Source organism: Amblyomma mixtum, chromosome 3 (assembly GCF_055824585.1).
Source record: "Amblyomma mixtum isolate Tamu chromosome 3, ASM5582458v1, whole genome shotgun sequence".
NCBI lineage: Eukaryota > Metazoa > Arthropoda > Arachnida > Ixodida > Ixodidae > Amblyomma > Amblyomma mixtum.
In genome coordinates, this window is record NC_143014.1 from 134,508,923 (window position 1) to 134,533,331 (window position 24,409).

At 48.6% G+C, this 24,409-nt stretch overlaps 1 protein-coding gene and 1 long non-coding RNA gene across 4 annotated transcripts in view; both read right to left on the reverse strand.

The window, feature by feature from the left end:
• The window catches only part of LOC149352002 (Ig-like and fibronectin type-III domain-containing protein 2), a 197,760-nt gene that overhangs the window by 70,104 nt on the left and 103,247 nt on the right, over positions 1-24,409 (reverse strand). The window contains exon 1 of one of the 3 annotated variants that reach the window (XM_089581242.1): positions 8,279-8,718. The exons of the other annotated variants lie outside the window; for them this stretch is intronic. The gene's annotated coding sequence lies outside the window, so the exon portion shown is untranslated. Of the gene's footprint in view, positions 1-8,278; positions 8,719-24,409 lie in introns of those variants that run through there. 3 annotated transcript variants of the gene reach the window in all.
• On the reverse strand, positions 11,512-16,243 carry LOC149352004 (uncharacterized). Its single transcript, XR_016290681.1, has 2 exons — positions 15,554-16,243; positions 11,512-13,775 (listed from the first exon to the last, which is right to left on the reverse strand). It is a non-coding gene; the product is annotated as an uncharacterized LOC149352004 (long non-coding RNA).

The window sequence follows — 24,409 nt, forward strand, 5'->3', positions numbered from 1 at the left end:
CGGCGCCGAGGCCGCGAAGAAACAACGCGCGCTCCGCCGACAAGGGCGTCCAGTGTTGTACGAGCGCACACGCACACCATGTATGTACTACGTATACCTCCTATACGCGCGCTGACGCGGCGCGTATGCGGATCGCTCGCTACGCGGTGCACGTACGCGTGCGCCCGCTGTCCAGGGAATGAACGACAGCCGCACACAGAATCCGCTTCCGATGCGGAGCCGTCCCGCCGGGGCGGCCACAACAAACATTTGCAACGGACGCGCGGTAGCGAAAGCAAACGCCGCCTGCGGTGCGCGACAAAGGCGTCGCTTGCATCACCTGCGAGCTATAACCGAGAGCGGCAGCAAACATTGCCCTCGGGGCGAGCGGTGTCGCGTTGACCATGCCACACATGCCATCGGGATTTCGTTTGAAGGAAAGGCCTAATTTGACTGCGTCCCGACCTCGGCAATATATTCTGGGGGGATGACAAAAACGAAAAGAAGAAAAGCGCACAGAGAAAAAAAAGAGGGGGGGGGGGGGGGGGGGTCACCCTGCCAAACCAGAGCACAACCAGGCGGTTAGTCTTCGACGAGCCGGCGAAGTCCCGGCTCATATTTTGAGTACATGCAACTGAATTATTCATGCTCGTGTTGAATGACCGAATGAAATGAATGACTAAAAAAAAAGGGGGGGGGGGAGAGGGGGGGGGGGGAGGAAGGGGGAATAAAAAGCACAACAACGAAGCCATGCACCGACACATCGCTCTGGTAGACCACAGCGGCATACCCTCGAATACCCTGCCAGAAAGAGTAGACACCAGACGAGTATGCACTGCTTGCCTTCAGCCTTGGGCAGGCACGAAGGCGCACGTGAATACCGAAACAAAGATGTAGCAAACGCAGTTTTTAGCAGAAACAAAGACAAATTAAGCGTCATAAATTTCACACTTAATATAAAGTTTGGCTTGGCTGCCCCGATTCAGATTTCATGACGTGAACTTCCCGCCGAATCTGTCGTTTACGCTAGTGCAGCTCATATCATAGCACGTCTTTCTCCATGTTTAAAAACTTGGTGACTGAAGCGAATTACTTAAGCCTCATTCAAGAACCCCGCAAGACGCGTCCTCGGTCTGCCAATATTCCTCATTTTTGCTTTTATTTTATTCTTCGTACATCTTGTCCCAATTCAAGCCACTTCCATTCGGCCGCTTTTTTTCCCACTCTGAATGCAATCGGCGCGACCGGAAATCGAAGTGGCCCGAGCGCCCTGTCCACCGCCCTCTCACCACGGTTGATCACGATATAAATAGTCCCCCCCCCCCCCCCCCCCCCCCCCGTGTGCGACGCTATGGCATACACGCGGCACAGGCAGGCGGGCGTGAAACGGAAGTCGCCGACGTTGAGGCCGCGGCCGGACAATGAGCCATTATGTACGAGGAAGGAGCCGACGGAACCCTCGTAGGCGTTCTCCACTCAGCGGCAGAAGGCTCGCTGGAAGCGCAGATATTCGGTACATACGCAAGGGGTTGGGAGAGGAGGAGGCGCATCGGTTGAACGATTGGATGTCCGTCCCGGAGCCTCACTACGAAGAAACGAAAGGGCGGGAACTGACTGCTTACTGGGACACAGCTCCGTACGCGGAATTAAAGCAACGAAACAAACGGAAACAGAGCCAGTTACGCCAAGGTGCATCACAGAGGTTCCGAGTCGGTGCGCGGCAGCATGGGTCCTGCCGCTTCTTTTTATCCGCATTGTTTTCTGGCGTATACGCAGTCGGTTCTCGTTTGCCTGATGATCGGCTCCATCGTGCAGGTGCTTTCAATGCATTTCCGTACGGCCCGTGGACTTGGCGAGGCGGTCCGCCGTTTGGCTGGAGATGTGTGCCATATCGTATAAGAGCGACGCCACGGCAGAGCTCGCGTCCGGGCTGCGTCTTCTGCCTGGTCGCTAGCGGGGTGTCGCCGACAGAGCTAATGGTGATTGGAGAGAAGTCCAGCGAGGGAGCAGGTAAATTTCCAAGGCGCACGCGGCAAATATCTTTTTCGCTCTCATCATTTCCTTCCCAACGGACGGCGATGTAGAGGCACGCGTGACGACAAAATGTTTCGCACGGCCCAAAACAACTTCGACGCCACATCGTTAAGCAACGTCACAAACGCCCGCGCTTTCGTTCCACCGCGTCGTCATACCGAAAGCTAATAGACCCCACGTGGGCAGCCGCCGGTGCGTGCGCGGGGCGTGGACGCATGCGCGAGGTTCGAGCGTCGCCGCCTTCTTGAAGCGTCGCGCGCGGAACGAGAGCGAAATGCGTGACCCACGTTCATCAGGCACCGACGTCTCCACTCTGGACGCGTTCCTTTTGTGCGTCGCCACAGCGCCTTTGTTGCGCGACACATTTTGCTTCGTATACGTGGACGCCTCGCAAGCGTGCGTCCGTCGCGGCCGCGACGAAGAGGGCACTGCGCATCGACAATGCGCGCCCGGCCATGCGTTTACGCATGTATACGGACCCTTTTTGTCACCACCGGGCCTCGCTGGCAAAGGAAGACGCAATAAAGCAGCGACCAGACTGCAGCGTGCGTGTCCGCACGCTGCTCGAAGCCCGCCTCCTGACGCGCACCCTCGCCAGCAACAGCCCGCCGCAGACGCGAGGGCCCAAGGGGCGACCCGATGAGCGAGTGAAAACTCGAATCGGGGATAAGCGGGTAATAGCTCGAGCTGCCGCAATGATCGCTCGAAAGCGCCGCGAAATGAGCTCTCGAAGGCCGCAAGGAAGCGCAGCGAACGAGCTTGACTGTGCCCCTCCTATCCTTAATTGGTGGCCTCGTGTTTCAAGCAGCGTACGTCCTTGAGGCCCGGTATTGCCTGTCTAGAAGAAAAGGCGTTGCTGGAGTAAGGCACAGCGTATGTAGAAGAAGTGCACAGCTTCGGTTTCATCAGCAAAACGGCGCTCATGAATGGACGCGGCGTAGTACACGCAGCGCCAATATTTTTACGCATGTGCGATATTTTTTTTGTGTCGGGTTAATTTCAGTTTCTTTTGTCCACGAAACCGCTTAGAAGACACTGTGCTGCTCTTGCTTCAATGCGCATCACGTAACTATACATATAGTTAGTGGCGGCGTTTTCTTTTTTTGGCACGTCAACACTACAGGAGTACACAACGGCTGTCCTTGCGTGAAGGTCCGTCTCGTTATCTCTGGGTTAGGGACGAGGCAGCGTGAGAGACAATGGATAAACTTGCTGGCAGCTAGGCGCGCACGGTGGGATCTACGATCTCCAGTGCATATCCTGAGTGTGAAGCCGTGGACCGTGCCTCCTTTGGCCCCGAGTTTAGTGCGCACAACCTCGCTTGTCCGCCGTTCACGCAGGGTAAGCCGTAACCAAGCCAAAAGTGGACAACACCTTAACTAGATGTCTGGTGCCATAAATGAGTGCGCTTTGAGCGCAACATCGCAGGTCCCATATGCCGCACGCGCTCTGTACAGTTTACATTTGAAAAAACGCGGAAAGGCGACGTGATTACAAATAACTTTTGCGACTGGACGAAATAAACTGCGGTGTTTCCCTTCGTACGCTTCTCGAGCGTGTAATTAAGGTGACAATAGACCTGTTATGCTCTGCGCTTCGTGTTAACAAAAAAGAAATCCATCGCATGCATAGAGGTCCAGTGAAACGAGGCGCTTCATGCAAAGGGGAAAGAAAAACTCGTGCTTTTACGTACCGCGTAAACCTAACTAAGGATGTTGGCCGAATTTAGCGACGAAAAAAAAAATCGCTTCAGCGTTGAATAGGCTGCTTCCTTTTATAAGCGCTACAGAGGACAGGGAGGCCGAAGAAACGCCGCTCCCGCATCTCGCACTTTGTCAAGCTGTTCACTTCCGCCGCTACAGCTGTTGTCGGTGCCTGCCGCGACGACAGCTGTTGTTTGATTCGCACATCTGCAGAGGGGAAAGTCCACAGACGCTAAGACGCTTACAAACTTTGTTCCGACAGATCTTCCATAATATCATATATAGGCCGATATCATATACCGTATATTGGCCCATACGCTGTTGCGGCATTGCATTGCGCTGAATCATGGTAAACAACACCGACACGCTCTCGGCATCCTATAGAAAAGAACAATCGAATCTAGGTAGACCCATTCGTTCGCTCGCACAGCTTGCACACACAGACCCGACGGGTTGCGCTCACACAGTACGCAAAAACAGGGTTTGGCACGCCAGGCGATCCTTCAGTTTCGAAGAACACAACCGGCCTTTATTTTTTTTTTTTTCGTTTTCTTCCGCCGCAGATTTCTAGCGCAGCTGCAGAGATTTACAGTGCCTGGCCCGCACGGAGCCACTTCAAGTGCTCCGTTACGGTATATACAATACAGCTGGACCGTATAGCGCTGGTCGCGTATAGCTCGCAACAACCGTCGAGGCGGATCTATGAGGCCACCCTTGCCCGAAACTCTCAGGTCTGCTCGCCAGCATCGTTCGAGGCCGACGGGGACGAGGGGCAGGGTGACACTCGTTCGGCGTGCACTGCATGCGGACGGGCCTCTCATTTACGGGGTGCGTCGGCGCCCATACACCCGAACGAAGAGGAGCGACACGAGACAAATCAATTATCGACGGCCGCCGAACGATGCGTCGGTCGGTAGCGGCAGCTCGCTAAGTGGCGGTCATTAGAGCCTAATGCATACATGCCGATGCGCTTCCTTCTCCAAACAATGACTCGCACGCGCCCGTTCACAATACTCGCGCGCGAGCGCATCGCGGGGGGTCCGCCGCCGCTGCTGCTCGTTGCGTGTTCCCAGCCCGAGTGCGACTGCGCTTCGATCTCGTTGGCACTAATGAACAACTTGGCGGCATTGTTTCCAAATCGCGCGAGAGCGATGGGGGGGGGGGGGGGGGGGGGCGAACCGGATGTGCGAACGAATGCGCGTGCACGTTCGACGAGGACACAGAAATTTATTATTCAATATACCCCCAAAGACCCTCTAGTCGAGGGTGTTACATAGGGGGAGAATAGCGAGAAACCCGCCGAAAAAAAAAAACGTATCCAGAGACACGATGCAAAGAAACGCGTATGCATTTGCGCATGTCAGCAAATCTCCGTCGCGGATTCGGATTGTGTTTTACAAAAGCAAGACCTGTCAGATTTTTGGGAGACCCGCGCTCGCACACCATGGCTGCGTGCCGACGTTGCGCGGAATTTATAATTGTGAAACGTTGGTGTGTTTTAGTTCCTGCCGTGCGAGTGTTTCGTCGAAATAAGCGACTTCGTTGATGTAAAATAGTAGCTTCTTTCTTTCTTTCTTTCTTTCCTTCTTCCTTTCTTTATTTCTTTCTTTCTTTCTTTCTTTCTTTCTTTCTTTCTTTCTTTCTTTCTTTCTTTCTTTCTTTCTTTCTTTCTTTCTTTCTTTCTTTCTTTCTTTCTTTCTCTTCCTTTCCTTCTTCCTTTCTCTCTCTCTTTCTTTCCTTCTTTCTTTCTTTCTTTCTTTCTTTCTTTATTTTCACATCAGATATACAAAACGTTTGCAAAAAAAAGCTTGATTGCCACAGGCGTATTCGTGGACGACTATTGGAGGATGGGGTGGGCCCATATGCACAATGTAGTTATTGAATTTTGTTCGCAGAAAAAAAAGAGGACTCATGTGGTTCTTCTGTAGAACATTTCTCGCCCAGAGGAGGAGGGCGGCTTTAAATCCACCCAGGATGACGGCAGTGTTTCGATCACTTGTTGAACGCAAACGGAAAATTAAGCACACACAGGTCTATACATATACAGGCCTCGCGTTATCGCACTGGTCAGACGACCAGCGACAGCTGCAAAACCTTTCCCGCAACGAAGCAGAGACTGCGCATCCGATCGAGTACATTGTGTGTCTCTGACTCGACTTCCGCATCGCCATAACAAATTCCTTAAGCGCGGACAGCAGAACGCGGATACGCTAAATGCACGAGTATATATGCTGGTTGCGCCATGCAGTCGATGGGCATATAATCTGCCATAACACTTTAGAACATCGTTTTATTACTTTCTTTCTTCCTTCGTAGCAGCTCATCACGTCTCTTTAGCTGCACGCATGGTCGCCTACGGAAGATCAGTTGCCCTCTAATCTGTGGTTAAATCTTCCAGCGCGCCTAAAAGCAATCAGCCGGAGCATGAACCAAGACGGAGCAATTAGACTCGCGATTTTAGTCTCGAAAGGCGTAGCCTCGCTTCGTCGAATGCGAATTGCAACAGTGCACAAGGGCACGCTGACGCTTCCAGGAACGAAACATGGCTGCAGTCGCCGCCACCTCAATTAGAAAAAGAACAACAAAAGTGGTGCTCGAAGATCTCTGGCGCCGTCTCCCATATATCCTTATAGTCGCTGCGCGGCCTTCAGGCAACTCTTTGTGCTCTTGTGCGCGGGCCGCATGACGAGGAAGACAAGAAGAAAAGAAGGAAAGGATGCATTCACGATTCTTTCGGATATGCCCATTAGCTCAGTGCTGCAGGTACACAGATGGCCATTGCGAGCGCTCGCTCCAGTGACGTAAGTATATACACTGCGCGCGCGTTACCTAATCAAGCCAATGGGTCGAGTGTGCGTTCTCTTCTTTTTCTCATCACCAAACCACCTCCTTGTTCCCCCTCTCCCGCCGACTCGGCAGCGCCCCTTCGCGGCCCGAGATGGACGGGAGAGCGCGGCCCTGCCCAGGTGCGTATGGTCAGAGGAAGAGTCGTCGGGCGCGTTTTGACCGCTTGCCAACAGGATCTCCGTATATAAAACGCCGTCGTCGAGCCGGAGAAAGTGAAGGCACGGACGGGAGAGGTTCGCGTTTAGCGACAGACGCCCGCTCGTACCAGGCACCCGGTCGCGAAAACAATCTGCGTCGAGCAATTACACAACCGGTCGCCAACCATCATCATCAACAAACGGCGGCCGCGTAAGAAACCACAACATCGCGGATAGCCACATGCACCCCTCCCCCGGCCCTCCCCCGCACGGCACTTTTCTTCCCTGTCGTCGGGGCGCTGTGGGGAAAAAGAAACACCGGCTTCAGCCAGAGAGAAAAAAAAAAACAACAACAATAAATACATAATAAAGACCTTCTTTGTTTTCTTTCTATTGTAGTCGGTACAAATGACGGCGTGCAAGCGTCCAGAGTGGTCGTCGATCACTGTGCTCGGTGCATGAACCGCAAACGCGGCTCTAAGTCCGCTCCAGGGGGAGAATACGGAATAAGCGCGGAATTGGCAGCGGCCGTTCGCGCTTGGCTTCTATGTTCCCCCGTCGGTTTTGTCACTTCCGGATCGCCGGCGAGGAATTATAGCTTTCTCCACCGTTGAGCCAGAGAATGAGAGAGAGAGCTCTCGCGTTTCCCCGTCCCGTCGAGGGCACGAGGAATTGCCTACTTTCGCAGACAATGCGCGGCTCTTCGTCTCGGGCCCTGCGCGTAATAACCCATGTGCGAGAACAGCGGTGGCGTGGAACAGCAGCTTTGTCCGGGCGGGAGTACGTCACGGGCTACGCGCGCTCCGAGCTCGCGTAGAGCACGCGCTTAAGAAAGCAACGCCGAGGTCGGCCGACGACGAGCTAGACGCTTGAGCTAATAATTTCTCGAGCACACTCACAAAAGCTCGACGAAAAATAAAGCGACAAGTCAGGTTTTAAAGCCCCCGTGCGTCTCCGAGAAACGCGGTATACTTCTTTTTTGTTCCAATCGTGTATGACCTATTTTCCTGGAGTAGCAGCGATTCGTACATGCCGCAGAACTCACCCGCGCAGCGGAGACAGCGGGCGTTGATTTATGTACAGCTCGATCGATTGATTGATTTCTTTATCGATCAATCGACCGAATGCTTGAAAAACGAGGCGACTGAAGTGCTGAGCGTAACCATGGAGCCGTCCTGGTCGTGTCTCACATCTCTAAGGTGTCAGCGCGCAGTAGCGACCGAGAAGAAAAGTACCAGGTGTACCTTACCCGAGTAAGAACAGAGGCCAGTAGCCAGCTCATTTGGCCAACCGAGCCCGCATTCTACGAGAATTATGAGCCAAGCTCACACCTAGCTAACTGCCAGCGCCAGAAGCGGCAAGGTCCTCCAAGGCAAACCTCAGCAGTAACAGAAAAGCAATGGTGCCAGAAATGACGCAGAGAGCCACTGCCGCGCACATGCCTCGCTTGTAACGTGAAGGTTAATACAAGAATAAAATCCCTGCAGAAACGTTGCGTTCTCTCGCGAGGCCGTTTGGCGCTTCGGACACCAGATCTAGCCATGAGCTGCTTTGCGGCGAAGCGTGTCACACACTCACCAGCTGAAGATGGGCTCCTTCACAGAGAGCGCAACGGCTGTGGCTGCACTATCAGACTTCGCAGGGCGGGCAGTGAGACGAAGACGGTGCCAGTCGATGCTGCGCCGATTGGGAGCGAGACGTCTGGGCAGGCGGCGGGTGACGACGACGTGGGTGCGCCCACAGCAGTGGGTGCCGCGCGGAGAAGCGGGCGAGTCAGGCGTCGGGCCAGCTGCTGCGGCCGATGAGCGGGAGAACGAGTGCCGACGTTTCGGCTGCGCGCACCGTTCGCGTCGCTCGGCTTCCGAGAAATAACTGGCCGCGCCAAAGGCGGCCGCCGCTCGTCTCTCGCTCGCCCTCCTCCGACCTCCTCGCCGCTATTATTCCTCGTCCGGGTCGTCCCCGCTTGGAGGAAAGTGAGAGTCGCCCCGGAGTTCCCGGGCCACACGCGCGACGTCGCCGGCCGTCCACAATACGCGGCGGCGACCCAACAGCTGAGCGCGTTGCGTTTCGTTAGATGGGCGCGTGCGCGTGTTGTCCTTATCGCGGTCGCGGCGCCCTTGCACCGGCGGAGGAACCAGGCGGCCTTGGCAGCGCCGCTGCTGCTCCTCCGCCCGCGTCTCCCCCCCTTCAGGTGCGTCACTCGCGCGCTGCACTGCGCCACTCGGCGCACGGACGCCACTCGTGGTTTGCACTACAAGCCATCGGTGGGGCCAATCCGGAGAACTGGAAAACAGCACTGGCCCGTCGTGGTACAGAAGTTAAAGCGGAGCGTACGCGTCCTTCTGTGAGTCTTCGTCTTGTCTGCTCATACACCGACACTGGCTGCAGTAGCTGATTTATTAAAAAAAAAAATCGTTCTCGTTTATCGGCAACAAACGGCTTCTTTGGCAACTCCAATGTCATGTCAGCTCGACGTGGCTAGTCCCAAGATATATCCACCACGTTTGACACCAATGGCTCTATCGCAAGCATTCTACGATATACGCCATTGTCGTAGTGGCAGCACTACTACGTAGCGTCGCAGCAGAAAAGTCAATGTTGTCCCACTCCTGGATCACGTGGCCATCATTTGATCGAAGGGAATGGAACAGCATCGTGTATACCTGCTGGTCCATGAGTATGTTCGGTCATTTATACGGTTTGCGACTTCTTCGCCCAGGAAGAGATCGAAACAGACTGTTTTTTTTTTCTTGTTTTTTCTACCTCTTGAGCTACATTTCGTGAACGGACACCTGAGATGTGACAGTGGCGCATGCCCAACATTTTCGGACAAATATTTTAATATTGCAAAATGGTAAGATACTGTTATGGAAATATTGAAGGCAATGGTTCATTCTTCCGATGCGCAACAAAATCTTTCTTTTAAAGCTTCTCCATCGCTTGCATGGAGCAGTTAAGGCTGCCATAGAAAACACATGGGCAACGCTCTTGACGACAGCAAAAACGTTAATATCAAAAATATGCAAGACTGCCGATGGGAGATCAGCGGCTATATTGATTGTTATATAGCGAAATCTTACAATATATGAAAAAACTGCGTTCATAAACTGGCTGCCGTTTAAAAATGCTTTTGTCCAGAATTGTTGGCTATATATCTAGGCAGATTATAGCGGAGCTCGATGATTGCCGTTGTTAATAAGGCCGGATTGCGGCAGCTTTTGTTGCCTATCTTGACAAAATCGAGACTTTCGGGGCACGGAAAGTCAGTTCTCAAAGTAGTACTTTCAGACATCTGTGGCTTCAGCAAAACTGACTCATTTCAGCGACGAAAGGTTTGAATCCGCAGGTGACAACTGCGGCGGGCTAAAAGGCTTTATGCAGAGATATCACTGAACATGAGCTTGCGTCCTGCTCTGTCCCATCTCTCGACTTACATCCGCCAGCAGACCTGCGAAGGGCGCCCTGAAGAAACGACCGGTGACTTATGGATATGATTCGCACTCGAAGCGAGACCCACCACCTGATTCATGCAGCCCATTGTGTAACCCTAGACGCTTGCAAGGACATCGGAGCAGTTCTCGGGTTTCGTCCTGGACAGACGATCTATGGCAGACGCCCGTGTATGATGTATGCTGTTTCTCTGGCACGGCCTGTGTTGCTATGCCAGAAATGTACAGAATCCGTCCGGTCTATTTTCATCCGGTTCACATGAGCCGTGTAACCGCATCGCAGTCGGTTGAAGGATGAGCACACTCGTCCTTTCCAAGGACTTCGCCCACACGAACGCGAACTTTGTGGGCAGCCTAGGTGAGGCAGAGACGCGCGGGAGTATCGAGCTTAACAACAAATAGATCCGGCTCGCGAGCAAAGTGGTGCGGCCAGCAATTAGAACACATTCCAGATTTATCAAATTAATGAGCCATATTTATTTGGTACAGTATCGAAACAAAAAGGATCTGGGGGGGGGGAGGTGTCGTGAGAAAACATTTCATGCGCAAAACTGAGACTTTGTGTGGCCTTTCCAGTTACAAAATACTACACGTCGGCGTTTACCCTTACAAAAATTGCTTTTGTGATTCTTTAGAAAGTCTTTCAAATTTACTCATTAAAATGTAATGAGTTTCTTTTAGATCTGTATGGAATTTTTGTCCAGAGTTTCAATAACTAATTGGCCACCGCATTGTTATAGGAACACGGCTAACGTCCTTTAAAAGAAAGACTGTAATGAGTTGCTTTAGAAACTCCTTGAGGAGTCTCTTTAGAAACCCTTTTGAGCGCACTCATTTCATTGTAATGTGCTGCTTTTGAATCTGTATAGAATTTGGCTACAGTGTTTCAATAACTAATTGGCCACCGCACTGCTATAGAAATGTGGCTAATGTCCTTTAAAAGAAATTCTGTAATGACTCGCTTTAGAAACTCCTTGAGAAATTGTTTAGAAATTCTTTTGAGTGTACTCATTTCATTGTAATGTGCTGCTTTTGAATTTGTATAGAATTTGGGTACAGTGTTTCAATAACTAATTGGCCACCGCATTGTTATAGGAACACGGCTAACATCCTTTAAAAGAAATACTGTAACAACTTTCTTTTGAAACTAGTTATATGAATTTTACGTAAATCCATTGGAATGCATTTATTTCATTGAAATGTGATCCTTTTGACACTGTATAAGATCTGAGTAATGAGTTCCAATAACTAATTGGCCACCACATTCCTATAGAAGCCCAGCATGTACAATGTAACATATATGATGTAACCACTGATTGCTGTAAGCATGCAAGAAATCATACAGAGCAACAGCACACGACATACAATCAACTAACTTTATTTCACTTAGCAACTTTTACAGCAGCTTATGGAATTGAACGTTTGCAGCTCCTGGCGAGCCTTAGTAATTAGCAGCATTTATGATGAAACTGATAGGAGACATGGCACACGAACAGTACGAGCAATTTTATTTTGAGACAATCAAGTAATTTTAGATTCATTTTCTGCGCCACATGTGCAACGAAGATCACACCTCAAAGAGAGTATGTTTTCACGAAAAAACAGTGGAGTAGCGACTCAAACAAATACTGCCTAGCCTTCTGCCTTCAACAGCTCTGAGTATATGCCTGCCTTAATTTTATTCACTTATGCCCTACATAATGTACACAATGCTAGTCGGAGCCACAGCAAAAGGCTAGCTGCATGTTCATTCTGTGAGAATTAAAAGTTAGAAAGCACTGTATACCTTTATGTAGTATTCTGAAAGGATATCATTTACAGCTGTCCCAAGGATTGCATGCACAGCAGAGTGAACATGATGAAGGAGTCACAATTGTTTTGAAGAAGACACGTGAGATCTACTTTCCAGAATTAAACTGCCTCTTGTTAAAACAGTACACGCACCTAATTTTGGTGGCATGCTTTCTTCTCCACAGTAATGTGGAAGACACTACTACGCATGGATCACCGGGTGGTATTCAGCTGCAAACTATAAATAATTTATAATTGAATTTTTCTCTCATGCTGTTACGGTTTCAACATCCGAACGAATGTAACGTTAACGTGCTCTTATAGGTCACATGAGGCATGAAAAAACAGCAAATTGCTGCTTCTTCATTTGTTGTCATTCCGGCTGTTGAGGCTGCTTGGCTTTAGCACTGTAGCAAATTAAAAGGACAAAGCAGTGATTATATCAGTTTCTTCATGTCTCCTAGACCTGTAAGCACACTTTGATGTCACAGTGATCGTTCGGCTGTTGAAACCGAAACAGCATGAGAAAGAAATTGAACTGTAAATTATTTAGCGGGCATACTAGAATACCACATAATAATCCATGCCTTACGAATCATTACAAAGCAGAAAACATGCACCCAAAAGTTAGGTGTCTGTACTCCTTTGAGCAGGAATAAATTCTTAATTAAAGCAAGACGCAAAGTACAAGAATGACAAAACAAAGTACATTATTCATTTCTACTCTACATGACTAAAAATCGTCCCATGAGGATGCAAATTTCAAGGAGTGCTTTATGTCTGATACTGAGCAATAATGAACCAGATAGCCATCCTGCATATTACCATTTGCTACAAGGACGCGCCTTTGTTGGCAATTTAATTCAGACTGGTTTGCACTACTCGCTATTAACCACAAAAAAGCTGTACATCAAATCTCTGACTGTGCCAACAAATGAACTGGTTTCTTTCATTACATATATGTAACTTGTGTTTTCCTACATTGCTTCACATGTACAAATTGATCCAACCATAGGGAATACAGGGCGGCCAGAATAGGATGCTTGACAGTTGGCTGCTCAATAATCCTTGTTAGGTGACAACATAAGCTGTGAATGTCATCTGTTACAGCCCCCTTTCTTCACTCAACTGCTGCTGTCCACAGGCAACTAATACTATACCTATGCATATGCTTTCCTGAGCTGAGTTTAAGTGTTGCCTGGATTCACAATGGTCAGCTTGCCCAACAATCTAAAAGACCATCATAAGCAGGCTGCAAAATTCACTGCTAAAGAAAGCTATGATATGCTGCAGTAATCAAGTGAACTGAACAAAAAGAAAAATGAGAAGAAAAGCTATATTCGGTTTAGAGGAGAAACAAAACAAATATTTCGAAAACCAATCTATTTCATTCCTTTGTAGTAAATAGTAAGGAGGATAAATGGGCTGGAATATTAACAACCAACTCAAAGCACACATTTAAAATATGCAAATGCTTGATACAAGATCTGACTTCCTAACTATGCTGGTATAGACATATTTAGTTTAGAATTCATATCTTTTAATTGAGTGCATTATTCTGAAAATAAAAATTGGTCAAAAGGAGGCACTGCTGGTTCATATCGGCACTTCCATCTATTCTTTGGATGTGATCTTCATTGTGCATATCCCACAGTACAATAATTCAATTGCATAGATACCAGCATTTCCATTCATAAACTGTGCTGACCACTTGCAGTAAGCCAATGATGTGACATGGCCGGTAGATTATTAGGTGCATCATTCTTGTCTGCGCAGAGACGAGGAGGTGTCAGGTAGGCACCACCCATGCTTGCCAGTCTGAAGTACCCAGATGTCTGCGTATAGGCCAAAGAAAAAAAATCAGTCAGTGAGACCTAGCACACAACTGCTTTCACACTAATGCAAACAAAAGCATCAATCAGATCAGAATCTACAAGCAGTAGTACTCTAGTGATCTAGCTTTGAAGAGTACTAACAGCACAATACAGAAAGTATATGATTTCAAAATAAATGGCATGTACACTTCGAAAAGAACTATAAACACCACCCAGCTGTGACTGATACTGCTGCCAGACTAGAACATTTCATAAGAATGAATAACTATTACATTAGCCTGTAACAGTATTCATCTAATATTTATTTATTGCCACTATAATGCAGTGACAATCACAATCACTTTTTTTAGAGAACTAATTCACCTGTCTTCTGTGCTTTACAAGTGACTGATTAATTGCAGTAAGTAAATTAGGTGCAGTGAAAACTGAGAACAGCTGTCACTCAACCTCAGTAGCTCACAGGCAGCACAAAGCGTCTACATCTGAGTCTCTGGGAATGGCTACTCAAACACAGTAATTGCACTCACTAAACATCTGACAAGATGGTGATGCCGACGACCCCCTCGTTAAGCAAAGGGATGGATTCTGATCCTGCTGCATTTAGAAAACTTTTCACTTCCCTGCTCCACTAATGCTGGATTGACACTGCTGAAATAGTTGTAGAAAGATATTAAGTGCGTTAACAATGTCACATAAGTATTTTAAACTGCTAGCCAGTATAATCCATTGCATCCATATAAATGACTCCATTCAGTTACATAAATTAAAAACTCACGATATCTCTAGCACTCTGGTAGCGAGATCAATAAAGCTATATTCCAATTGCTGCAGAAAAGCAGTGAGATTACAGCCAGGCAAATGAATCAGCACCAATACCACAGACATAACAAAACACAATATAAAATAATAAGCTTTTTACGGCATGACACTACAGTGCAAGTGGGAACATCTCGGCCAAATCCAAGTCTCAGTACTTCTCTCTTTGATAAACTCTGGAGAAACCGCATGCGTCACCATAAATTCCTTCGAAATAAAATTATTTCAAAGCATAGACGAAGACATCATGCGCAGTTTGCGATGGTACAGCCGTAAGTGTGAAATTCATTTTTGCACCAGTACGAAGTATGCTTGAAATGCCAAAAAAAAAAAACAAAGCCAGTGCCCACAAACACTCTCTATGAGCGAATAACGCCGGAAAGAGATTACCAAAAGTTATTTTCGCGGCGAAACTCATCGGCAACATTCCTCTTGCATTTGACGTGCGCAACTCTAGTCGGTTGTAGCTACATCGTCATTCCACTTCTAGGCACTGAACGGCCTGAGTACTGTGAGCATTTGTAACGTGGACTCGGCAGACTATGTTTTGTTCAGCTTGGAATTATACCCTGTACACACGCACACATACAAGCACGAATAAACGCCGGGAACTACTGCCACTGAGAAGCATACGTCGTTCCAACACAGTGCTTTCCGCTCGTTGGTCCCAATCATCGCAATAATGAGCACAACGATATCATGAGAGTAAAAACATGCAACTGTACTCCATGTCACAACTTCGTCGCTGCGGAGAGGAAGTTATAGGCGCGAAGCGACGGTTTCCGTGGCTGTGTGACAGGTTCGCGGTCACGTGCAAACAGCGCACTTGCGGAAGCCGTTGCATCGAACTCAAACTTCTACTGCACTCCGAAGAAGTTGTCAGACAACACCCAGCAGCATTTACAGCACTTCACGCACCCCAGTACAACATTTTGGCAAATAATTTCAAGAACTGTACTCACATTCGTAAGCAATCACACAAGGTCGTTCGTTCTTCCACGTTGATGCCGGCATTGTCACGGCGTGGTGCAGGGCGCAATACGACGTCCAATATCTTGAGAAAAACTTCAGGTGCTTCAGAAGGTCTTTCGAAGCGCGCAGGTCACGCACCAGTTTTGTAGCACATTCGAAAACCACAGCACGAAAACACCACACAAGGCGCAACAGCAACAAAAAAAACACTACGCCCGAAACGCCACCCGGCCGGCCGGCAACAAAAAGAACATGGCGCCGCTGCTGACGACTTTGGGATTGGACTGGATTGGCTTCGGTGTGACTTTTTTTTTTATTTTTTGCCGCTGCTCGTGGACGGAGTTTCGGTTTCTGTTTCCTTGGGAGAGCCGGTAACTCTGTGGTGCGAAATTCATTCTGTGTGGCAGGACTCATAATTAGAAGTGCTGGCATTTCTACCAACGTGGTTCTAGACGCATCTCCCTCCCTTGAGAAGGCAACGCCTGGTTCAGCGTCCTTGAGTCGAGGATCGACTATCAGACTGCGCGGTAGGCGTCCGCATGAAGCGCGCGCACATCTGCTCGGACTAGAAAAGCCAGCATTGCACCTAACATAGAGTTAATACGCACCTAACGACTAAATACTCAAGGTGGGGCCATGCCAGCATGGTAAAGGAATTTTCGTCACACAGTGAAGTTGAATTGTAGGCCTTATAGCTGGTCTGTTGCAAAATGTGGGAAGCGCTTAAAACAAACAATATTTATTAATTTGTGTCTACAGATACTAGCGAAGATAAAAAAGCACGTTAGGAACATAATCTTAATAATGGGCCTGTTTACTGTAGCGGCTGCCCGTCTCAACTACAGGTTTACTCTTTTGCAAAACTCACGAAGTCAGCCTCTCTTTACAGCGGAAGGGGTCTTTACCATTGAGGTCATTTTTTTTTTAAGAGGGGGGGGTGGCAGAAATCGGGTGCAGCGCTGGAGAAATATATTGTCCGAAAAATGTCGCGCGCCTCTTGTGCACGCTTCTGCCTTGTGTTGTTTTGGCGATAAAGGAATTAGGCGCAACTCTGTCAAGGCGTCAAATGAACCGTCACCACGCTGCAGTCGCGACGGAACGGTGAAACGCAGCTTTGCCAGGCCTCAGTGCTGCACCCAACTCCCGACCCTCGCGAGCCGCAGCGCCATGGTAAAAGTGTTTGTGCGATGCTGGAAAGGTGACTTACGAAGTTTTGGAGAGGTTCTGCTAATACTGCACCGAATTACTGTCGCACAGTGCGTCGTGTGCTTGGTCGGCAAACATTGCTCGTGGTAGAGCACGTGCGCAGCGTTTATGCTATAGACAGGACGCTACGGGAAGAAGGCCCATTTTTTCGCCAAAAAAAAGAGGAAACAACTGGTGCAGACACAAATCAACAAGAACTCGAAAAAAGGCGAATGCAATGACAACGATGTACAAAAAAGGCTACTCCTATTCATGCTCATTAGTCAGTAGTGAGAGCTGATCGTATTTTGTCTTTCAATGAGGAAAAAAATATTCGTTACAGGTATTTGTACGCTTTGTTGATCCAGTTTCTGGAGATTTCAAGTGATCGTAACGGCGGTGAGGTTGTTTTTTTACTCAAGAAAGCAAACGAATACATTGCCGCTGTGTTCTGCCAAATTTTTCTTGAGATCGGTCGTCGATTCAGAGGTGCCTTTCGAAAATTTAATGTTATATGCTTGCGTTGAATTATTTCTAGCTTGCTGATGTGCAGTTTGATTTAAAGTTTTACCGCCTTTTAGAGCGAATTGATATAGTGAAAACTGCGAACAATATCTATAAAATTTGGCTTAAGAAGTCTTACGGAGAGAATGCAACAGATTCTGTTTTGACTGCGAAAGGAACGAATTCATTTAGCGAAGGCACGAAACAAGCTCTAAAAAATTTGACTCATTTTGAAGCGATACCGAGCCATTTCTATAGAAGTTATTTTGACTGCCAACGAAGCGAGTTCATATAGCGAAGGCACAAAACAAGCTCTGTAAAATTCGACTCATTATAAAGTCTTACGGAGGAAATTCTGTTTAATTTGTTTTGACTGCGAAAGGAGCGAGTTCATATAGCGAAGGCACAAAACAAGATCTATAAAATTCGACTCATTATAAAGTCTTACGGAGGAAATTCTATTGAATTTGTTTTGAACGCGAACGGTGCGATTTCATATAGTGAAGGCACGAAAGAAGTTCTATAAAATTTCTCTCATTATGATGTCTTACTGAGGAAATTCTATTGAATTTGTTTTGACTGTGAACGGAGCGAGTTCATATAGCGAAGGCACAAAACATGATCTATAAAATTCGACTCATTATAAAGTCTTACGGAGGAAATTCTATTGAATTTGTTTTGACTGCGAACGGAGCGAATTCATATAGTGAAGGCACGAAAGAAATTCTATAAAATTTGACTCATTATAAAGTCTTACTGAGGAAATTCTATTGAATTTGTTTTGACTGCGAACGGAGCGAGTTCATATAGTGAAGGCACGAAAGAAATTCTATAAAATTTGACTCATTATGAACTCTTATAGAACCAATTCTAAAGAATCTCTGTTGACTGCGTACAGAGCAAAATTTTATAGTTAGGTCTCGTTAAAGAGTAAATAGACTACTTAATGAGCTGACTCGATAGACAGCGAGTTTCTATAGAGATCCTTTAGAATCATTAGGCTCTCCATACATGTTCAAAAGAAACTCGACATCCATTTTTGTAAGGGTAGTTTACGGGATTAATGAAACTGCTGCGAAGTTATATACTTAATAAGCGTTCTAGGAGGCATCTCGGCGTGTGCCATTCGCTCTGTTTCATATTTCTGCCCTGCTTTTTTAACGGAAGCAGTGCTTCATCGCTGGCTGCGCAAATGGTGGCGTTCGGTTGGCAGGTCAAAATACTGAATAACGTTCAAACAGCTCTAACATTTCCGCAGTGCAAAGAAAATGTTGACACGTGTATTATACTTAGTCAAACACGCCGTTTATATTAATAAAAGGTCCGAAGATCTACCAGTTCTTGAGCTTGGACGTGTTCGCATCCTTTCGCACTCCCTAGTGCACACCCAGAACCGGAGCTCACTATTTTTCACTACCGCCAAAAGGTGGAGGAATCCCCGCTTCCACATTTCATTTTTTTTTATTCTGGTGCATGTAACCGAAGCGAATGATGAGTGGCTTTTTAGTGTGAAAAGAAAAAAAAGTCGGACATTATTGAATATTGGGCACAATCTGCGAGCTAAGAGTTTTGAGAGACAGGACGACAAAAACGCGAACTCAACCTTTGCGGAACACTGCACATGGTCTGGGAGCGTTAAATGAAGTTAGAGAAAAAAAAAAAGAAACAAACTGAAAGCGAAGTAACGACGCCCGTGTCACATCCTTGAGCGATAAACTAGCAACACTTTCTGCTTCCTGACTGCCAAGGCTCAGTTCTGCGAAAATGTCGGGAAGGGCCGAACATCCTCAACCGCGGATAGAACAACAAACTCGCAGCACAGTAACAAAATGTGGCGGAGTCGTCATCGTCAAATTGCAGACAGTGGCATCATAACCCAGTCGCGCACAGAACACGCCCCCATCACGGCCGCTTAGCCGCACTGTTTCTCCAAACAGCGGCAATGCTGGTCACGCCCGCAGTTCGCCGACCTTGACGACCAGAGGAAAGAGAAAGTCGTCCTCATATGCGTCGATAATTTTGAAGCTCTGCTGCGAGTCGTCGCCAGCGAGCAACGCAACAAACTCACGCACCACCGCCGGAGGCTTTCCCGGCTGATATACATATACAGGTTTGCGAAGCTCTTTAGCAGCTGGGGCGTATTCGCTTTTTATTGGCTCTTGTGGCTGGACCGGCCATTTCCTGGCGGCAACATTAGTTGATTTTTCGAAGAACCCCGAAGTGCGCACCGATACATACACACGTGGCCGGCTCGGTGCAGTGTCGGAGGTGCGGAAATCCCGCCCTCTCGGCGATCGAGGAAAACAGATTTCTCGCCAGTGGAGGACTCTTCGCGACAGCCGCTCAGCGCGTGTAGACTGAAGTCTTGGCCGTTTTCCGTTGCGGATGAAATTGAAATCTCGGTTGTGCGCGGGCGAGATTCGTATATAGAAACATGCATGCTCGTTTGCCGACATCCGCACAAGTCTGACTTCGCTCGCGTTTAGCTCTCTCCACTACGAAAGGTGCGTGCAAGGGCAATGCGCCTCGTGTTGTGGCGCCATACGAAGGAGCCATGCTAAAGACAAAAGACAAAAAAAAAATGAAAAACGAAGAAAGCCTGCATTAAATACTATACCTTCAGTACAGCATTCCCACAGAAACCAAGCCATTGGAGTTTATGCTGATTTCTTTACCTTGTGGCTGCACCAGCGCGACATATCCGCTTAGATACTTTGCGGTCCTCCGACCAATTCGGGCTGAGAGCACGCTTGGGGTGATTAGACAGGACGCGGATACGGTAACGGATCGTGCTACCGGATTTCAGTGGTGCTAGCGCGCCTGGTTCTCACTCTCATGTATCAAACGCTCACTGTATATACAGGCCCTTAGTTTCCTTTCCACTGCGGGGTTATATGAAGAGGAAAGCGCCTAAGTTTTCCCCAAAGCGCCCGGTGGGTAAACACATTTGGTCTTGCACGCATAGAGGATCTCGATTCTGAAAGTCAGGTAGGCCTAGTAGTGGGAAATGCCTAGGGGCTGCTTTCAAGCTCCTGTATACCGCCGAAAAAAGTCGCCTAACTGTGAGCTAGCAGACCACAATGGATCTCGTCGTTACGAATGCTCTAGCTGACGCACGACCATGAGCAGGCTTGTCTAAAGCGCTCCAGCGGTTATCTGCCCTGCAAAAAGCGGCTATGGCTTTCAGAGACGGTGCTTGCGCTCGAGCACAGCAGCATAGGCATGCAGACGACATGAGGCACGCGATCACAGTACGTCTGACAGAGCAGCTGCGCTACGATTTCGCCTTATTTGCTCCCCAGCACATCGCTCCAGCTCTCTAGATAAGAGTGTTCATATCTGTACAGGCAGTGTTTGAGGCACTGCCGAATGTTTGGATCCAGAACTGAGCAACTTGTTCTCCAAAAATAAACCTTCCTGTTGTTATCCAGTATTCCAATTTAAGGAGCGAGAAAAGCAGGATCGCTGACCCTCTTACCTCGCAGTGTATCTGACAAGATACCTTAGTTTGGTGACGTAACACGCATGCGGTTCTACCGCGCTCTCTGCGTCCGCTTTTTCTTTCGTTGTAGCGCCTTCCCCCCGCTGCCTTTCCTTTAACACTTCACTAGCGCCTTCTTCTGGACTGCCACGTTCCCCAAGGCAGCGGTGTTGGGTATACGAGGCAACAATACCTGCTGCTAAATTCGCGCGCCGCCATGCGATAACGGCAAGAAACATAAGCGTGCATATATCATCCGAAGAGAGAGAGAAGGGGAGAGAGACGCCGAACAGCGTGATTGCTGCTGGATGCGCGCTGTAGTTCGCCGAAAGGCGTCCACACCAAATCAACGGAGTCGGCGCACTTTGTCCACCCTCTTCAACTTGATGTGACTCAGGGAGCACAGGCATCTTTCATTCATAGACGACCTCATCAATACATTCATTCATAAAGGCATTACACAGACGGCCTCAGAGCTGCAGCGGGGCCAGAACAAACCTTGGCGTTCAAAAGCTGGAATAATAATACCAATCCGTTACAGTTCTGTTCCATTCACATTTCATCCCCGGCTCGAGTACTACCACGACTCCAACAATGCTCGGTTCAGCAGATGACAAGAATGGGAGAGGATTGAAGGACAAGAAGGACAAGTGCTCGCAAACTTAACCCCGAAGCCATTACATCAGCGTTATTATAGCCTCGTGCATCTCCGTATAGTACAAGTAGACTCAAAAAGGGTACGTTTCCTTGTTCGCGAAGTTGAATCATATCGGCGCCGTTTAGATCCGTTTTCATTTTTTAACTCCGCATGCATCTCTTACACCTTCATTAACCTTCACCTGACCTCTTGTCACACCGCCTGGCGGCGGCGGCTGAAGTACAAATTGAGAAGACAGGAATGATGCCAAGGGAGAAAACCTCGGAGCAAAATTAACTATACACGCCGCAATTTAGCTCACCGCGGCGCACACAGCCACACGCCCTCCCCAATGTCCCACGCACGCACGCACGCACGAGCCGCATAGGCGCGTCGTCGTTTGGTCTTGGCACACATATCCCGATTCCTCCTCGTTTGCCGCGTCGCGCCGTCGGCACTAATCGCGTTAGACGAGGCCCCGGCGAGTTATAAGGGCCCGCGCGGTTAAGCAACCGAGCCGCCTGTTGTGATGCATCGTTAGCCGAGGAAGATCGTTTCGCCGCCGGCACTGCAGGCTATGCAGGCACAGCGTTCGGCTTAGCGGGAGCTCCGCGCAGCGCGAGCAGGGTCGTTATAGGCCCATTCTCACTGTACCGTGCAGATGCGCCGGGAAGCTGCGGATATTCCCACAGTGATCAGCGTTAGGCCGCGGACTCTTGAGATTCGGGCTGCGTTGCGAGCGTTCTGCGATCGCTCAGCGGTGTAGGAGCGGTCTCTCAATGATCACGCTGAAAGAATGCGCGGGCATTCTTTAGGACTAGTCGGAGCCATGAAACACGTGGGCCCGGGGTCCATGTTGCTCATCTTCGCTGCGGTGTACACGACCACCTATGAAATGCTGGATTTTGCTGGCTCGAATATGACGCCAGACACGAAAAGTCACTGCGACAGCGAAGCGACACGATGCGCCAGCCGCCACTTGAAGGCTACCGTGTCCGAGCAGGAAGAAGGAACTATCAAACGAAATGCGCACAAAGGAACAGGGTGTGGTACAAAGCATGTATGCCGTGGATTCAAGGGCCTGAGGCTTTCAGACGACACGCCAGGGCCTAAACGTGCCTTTTCGCTTTGAACACGCTCTTCGTCCTATTCCCCGTGGTCACCCGTTAGCGGAGTCTTCTGTGTAAAGCTCCCTCCGCAACCCACCCCCCTCCCTCTTCTTTTTTCCTGATGCAGGCGACCGTGGCACGATCAAGGATGGGCGTCGCAACCGGCCCTATACGGTGGCTGCGCAGAAGTGTGGAAAGAGTTCTTCTCTGCATCTTTCGCCCTTGTGCTTACTTTGCAACGATGGTAGACCGCAACTTACGCGACCGTAGCATGGATGCTGGCAACTGGTTGCATGTGCGGGGAAAAAGAAATCCACGTAAGAGGGGTACGTCTCTGTCGCAGTTCAGATCTTGAAGTATATTCATTTACCGCCTCCCATGGTCAAGGCCGGTACACTGCTTGGGTCCATCACCTGTCTTCGACAAATGGAAACAAAATTCAAAGCTGATTATCAGTAATCGTCGCAAATATATATGCAGATGTAGGTGCTGTCCTGGCTGCACATCCGGTGCCTCTACTTCATCACGCAGACGTGTGTCAATTATGTACCACGCTTGCCTACACTCTTTCGAACGTTGAACCTTTGCGAGGTTCGTTAAGCGCTCCTCCCTCAAGTACCTTGCTTTTCCGACGCATGGTAATCTTCAGCAGCAAAACACAGAGCTCCGTACGGCCTGGCTGCCTCAGACACGACGGCATGCACGTTCAGCGCGTCGTGCGGCCGTTTATCAAGCGACTCTCAATAAGGAAATCTCGGGTAGTGCTGTGGAAACCTTTCTCTTTCTCAAATGATCCGTGTCAGGCGGCTGAGAGCGCCAGCCTCGTTCAGCGTCGGCAATGCAAGGCAGCCCGGTCTCTTCAGCCCATAAGAGAGGTGGAAAAACGATGGCCGAAGGCCGTTACCGACGCTTTCAGTTCCTACCGAAACTTCCAAGGAAGGGCTCTTGCATTGCAAATAATTGATTTGTTCATTTCGGAGATAAATGCTGAATGTCTTCCAGAAAACTCTGCAGACACAACTGCTCGCCGAGTTATAGCCTGGAAAATTAAAGCAAGTAGATTATACCCACATTCATGAGCGTGAGCCAGCGCGTTTTTTTGTCCTTTTCAACGAGCTTACCATCAAGAGCGGTAATATCAATAAAGGAAGCAACCAGGAAAATCAGACAAGGAGGGCTGCGCACGGCCAGAGGTCATTCTTTATTGACTAGACGGAGTCTCAGCGAAGAAATTTCAGCAATACCTGACGCTCCCTTCTAGCTTCTCCTTTTTCTGTTTTCTTTACGCGTGCAAGGGTGGAAGAGCGGGCTAGTTGGTAGTTCATCTTGAGGAAAAACACAGCGCACTCCTAAGACACGGACAAAGAAAGGCAAGACGATACAGCGCTGACTTCAACTGATTATTTTATTGTGGAGCAACATATATATACGTTCGAAAAGTGGGCGGGAAGACATGAGTAACATCTGCTGTGTTTGCACGCGACCGAAAGATAACAAACTGCAATTGAAAATAACATGAGGGCAAGAGTGACCCTTGGAGGCAACAAAAAATGAAAACTAGACAAGATAAAGAGACAAGTGGAGGGGCGATTAAACGGACCACGCTTGAAAGAATGACGCTTAAAAGGATGACGCAAGCAGGCAGTACAAGAGACAAAAAACACTAGGAGATGACAAGTGAACAAAATGCACTAAAAGGCCAAAAAGACCATTATAAAATTTTTAAAACCGATAAAAGAACCAAAAGGGACGTTAAAAGCAGAAGACAGATAACAACCTTGTCCAAAAGGTAAAAGAGGCTAAAAGAAGAATTTCGGAATCCTACAGATTAAAATTGCTCTATGCCTGGCTCAAATAATCTAACTCACGTTTCGTTAGCGCTATCGAGGGTGAGCTAACACAATCTTCACCTAGCTTTAGAATGTGAGCG